The sequence below is a fragment of the Gavialis gangeticus genome, unplaced genomic scaffold, assembly GCF_001723915.1.
Source record: "Gavialis gangeticus isolate Ggan-Ray unplaced genomic scaffold, GavGan_comp1, whole genome shotgun sequence".
Classification (NCBI taxonomy): Eukaryota; Metazoa; Chordata; order Crocodylia; family Gavialidae; genus Gavialis; species Gavialis gangeticus.
In genome coordinates this window covers 33,437,380-33,441,610 of record NW_017728998.1, presented here as the reverse complement: position 1 = coordinate 33,441,610, position 4,231 = coordinate 33,437,380, and the positions used below count along the sequence as shown (strand labels likewise).

The 4,231-nt window shown below is 40.6% G+C and overlaps 1 long non-coding RNA gene across 1 annotated transcript; it reads left to right on the top strand.

Annotated features, from left to right (window-relative positions):
* Window positions 1–563: 563 nt before the first annotated feature.
* On the top strand, window positions 564–2,960 carry LOC109289447. The gene is made up of 3 exons (XR_002095368.1): window positions 564–949; window positions 1,782–1,976; window positions 2,856–2,960. It is a non-coding gene; the product is annotated as an uncharacterized LOC109289447 (long non-coding RNA).
* Window positions 2,961–4,231: the final 1,271 nt, after the last annotated feature.

The following is a 4,231-nucleotide window of genomic DNA, read 5'->3' as shown; positions in this document are numbered from 1 at the left end:
TGTCTTAGAGCTTCCCTGTCTGATACTTCAGCAGACAAGAGTTAAATTGTTGCACTATCAGCCATTTCAAAAGTGCTCTGCAGCCATGAATGTTTGTTACATTATGACTGTAGAGCACTTTCAGGGAACTCATTGTGCAAAAAATGTAACTTCTGTAAGTGCCCATAGATGATAAAGGGGTTAGAGTGCAGCCTGGGTGAGGAAAGGTTGAAAGAACTAGGTATGTTTAGTTTTGGGGAAAGGATGTTCCCCCTTAATAGGGGGACATATAGCAATTTTCAAATATTTAAAAGGCTGCTGTTAAGGAGAGGCAGAACTGATGTTCTTTTCTCTGCACACATGTGGATGCGCGTGTGCACACACAGATTTCCTAGAAATATTTAGTCATCATCCCTTTACAGTAGTTTTAACTTTCTGCTACAAGTTGCCAAGCTGCAAAGTATTAAGCCTTATAATCCTTCATCCTTTTAGATGTGGTTTGCTGGGGGGAAGGGTTGTAAATCCACGGTGGCAAACAAGAAAACCCTGAAGCTGTGAGCAAACAGGAAACAAATTATCTCAATCCCAGAATGTAAACTGCCATTGACAGAGATGCATGAAAGAATCATAACAGGGAAACCTGCTGCAATTTTTCATCCAGTTACCAGCTGAATCATTGCTGTTAAACTAAAGGAGCAAGCTACCAGCCCAGCACTGACATGGAAGAGTTCTTCAGATGTCGTTGTGTGCACAAAGCAACCTTATAGTCTGACTGGCATTTGCTCCTTTTCATGCTTGCAGACTGATAATTATTGTGCACTGCCTCAAGCTTGCAATTAGAGGCCACCAAGAAACAAAAAAAGTTGAATTTCAAGATTGAACCTTTTCTATGGATAGTTGCATTTTCCCAGCACGATGACTATTGTTAGGAGTGGATGCAGAGAAGGCACCTGTGCCAAGCTGTTAACAGGTAAAAGGAGGTGTGGGCATCAGTAACAAATGGAGAATTCTCCTGTGCTAGACAGCAGTAGCAATTGTAATACTTGCTGGGTGATTCAATTAATACTATTTCATTTGAGTCCTTACTGAACCAGCGCCCCTGATTTCTAGGACATGGTGCTGGCTTTACATGCTGCTTTTTTAAAATGAAAACTGAGCTCCTGCCTATTTGTCACAAGTACATATCCTTCTACAATTTTGCAACAGTAGGGGAGTTTATCTTTGAATCCTAGGTAAATTCTGATTCTATTCTATCTACAGACATGCACCCCCTGTAATTTCAAGGACAGGTTATCCTTCTGTTCCTATTATAATCTACTGCATCATGATGATGTATGCTGTTAAACAACTGCTATTATTCCACCCCAATTTGGTAGGTAAAAAAATTGTTCCTCTTTTAGACAGTATAGAAAGTTAGTAAAGCACTAGATAAAGTTAAGAGACTGTTATGTGGAATTTTTAAGAAGTGTTTTCTTTTTCTCCTTCAGGTTTTCTCTGTCTCTATCTGTCTCTCTCTCTCTCATCATCATTTTTCATTTTATTTTGTCTTTGTTGTAATATTTTTTGTGTAAGTCAGGGAAGCTGCTGTGGCAGATCTAGAGGAGCTCTGTGACAATGAATGAATACTGAATGTCATTTTGGTTATTGGGATGTTTATTGTATGAACATATTGGGTTACTTTAATAAGATGTGTTGGAGGAGGAAAGCATTGTTTAATGTAAGGAGCACTTCAGCAAACACTTAAGAGTTATTAAGGGACAATGCCAGGAATATTGATTTTGAAGATTTTGCTTCCTTCTCAGCTAACCTACAAAAGTGACTTTAACCAGGACATAAAGATGTCCAAGAATATATGAATTCAAAAGAAATGTGACAGAATTAAAAATGAATGATCTCTCAAGAAAACCCTAGTAGTTACTCAAGGAAACCAAACTGAGACAGAGGCACCACCCTGAATGCTTAAAGAATTAAGCTGTCTACGTTGCCATCAGGGGATGGTAAGCCTTTCAAAAAGGGGACAGAAATGCAGGTAGCCTGTAACTGTGACAGTTGTCTTCTGTCTTGCTCTCCTCAGTTGAAGATGTTTAATTACAGTGGCTCCATATAAGTTGGCAAAATTCATGGTCAAATGGTGATTTCCTCAGTAAGTAAGGGAAGCAGAGCTCAACCCTCTGCAGTAGCCCTAAAGCCATTCCTTCGCCAAATTCAGATAAGGCCTTGTTTACACTTGACATTATATTTTTGAGTTTAACCAAGTTAAATGGACTTTTTGGACAAATCATGTGGCACTTTAATGTGTATTACTAAATCAATTTTGGAAGCAGATCTGCTGAGATTTGGAAGAGTTTACCTGCAACAAAGCATATGTGAAAGCAGTCCCATCACAAACCAGGTGTTGTGTATCTGCCAAGTCCTCCCTGCTGCTATCCTATGCAAGTTTGTTTGTTAACTCAGCATGTCTGTTTACCAGTGTGTTACCTCTTGCTTCAGGGTCTTTTATCCAGGGGCCACTTTCCCTTTTAAATACAGGTGTGCAGCCAAGGGCAAGTGTTGAGAGTCCACCTTGCTGTCAGAACCATGATTATCGTGTAATTGTGCCTCATACCGCTGCTTCCTGAGGTCCTGGACTTCCTTTTTCTGAGTAGAAGCTCATCTGAATGGTACAGGCCTGCAAATGGATATCGCAATGAGCACAGTATAAGACACATAACCGGGACTTTAGCCAGACCCGTAGTAATGCAAACGAGCTCTGGCTGGGCTACAAGAATGTTAAGCACAATAAAAGGGCCTCAGGGAGAGCTCACACTGTCTGCAACTGCTATAAGCAGCTGGAGAGCTCACAGCTCAATCACTGTGTTTTGTGTGTTCCCTGGTAGATTCTGAAATCTAAGATCTCCTCAACTGAGAGGCAGTGCTGGAACGTGAAGACCCACTCAAATCACTGCCATTGATCAAGTGACCTAAACTGGTAGAAACTGTTTCCCAAGTAAGTATTGTATGAAATGTTACCACGCAGTGACTGTGTCTACATGTGCTTTTACACACACCTAAGCTTAATATACATTAGCCTAATGTGAATTAAGGTGATTTAGGCACATGTCTACATGTTAGTCCCAAGTCAGTGGGCCAAGGCCTAGAGTGAGTCCCAAGTCAATGGACACACATTGCATTAATGCGCATTAGCACATCTACACATTTGCTAATGCGACTTAGCTATTTGTGCATAAATTTGATACCTATTTTAGGCTTGAATGTCCTAAAAATAGCCAATTTAAGATGCATTAAGGGTGCACACATACCCTTAATGAGACTTATATTGAGCTAATGCACACATGTACACACGCCCAGTGTATAGGGGGATTTAAAAAATGAGAGTGCCACCATGTTGGCTTCATCCTCCTGGGCTTTTAAACCCCCCACTCCTTATTTTGATCAAAAGGGCATCCTGCCAGGAAGTGAACGAAGTCTGTCTTTTTTCCCCCCTCAAAATAAGTCAACTACTGCTTAAGCTTGCACCTTCTGTTGTACCCATCCAACACTGTTCTCTCTCCCACCCTGTCAAACCCACCATGTATACATCCACAATGCAGCAGCACATGGGTTAACAGAAAGATGGCTTGAAGTAAAGGAACTTTTATTGTAAATGCAGGTACTGGAGAGGAAAGGAACTCATAATACTGTTTCTTTCTGGACCATAGTTCATTAATGTCCTCAGCTTCGAGCCAATATGAGGTATTATAAGTTATATTTCCAACTCATGCTACTGAGACATTTCCAAAATCAATTTAAATACCTTTAAAACTATTCCCCCTTCCTTCACTGCAGAATTTTATTGATTTTGCAGTGCATTTTTAGCTTATTCTCAGGGTTTTAATAAAGAGAACTGAAGCCAAACCTAGTGCTTTATTTTGGCAAGGAGATTTCATAACACTGCAGCTCTCTTCCACTGCCCTTATTACTTGTGGTTCCCTTTTGCATTGTGCCAGGCACTGCCCTGACAAAAAGCAGTGTAGCATATAGTCCAAATTTGCTAATCGTCTCTTTTACCCTTCTATGCCTTTTGGGTACGTACCTCAAGGTAACATCCTCTAAAGGACTATATCTGCAGAAACACACAGACAATTAATTACTAATATAGTCTGCAGCTTATTAGCCCTTTCTATAAGTTGTCACAAGTCTCAGCCCCCCAGCCCCAGTGTCCTGTCACATGTCTACTAGGGTAGTGTGGAGCTTCAGATGCTGATTCAATCTG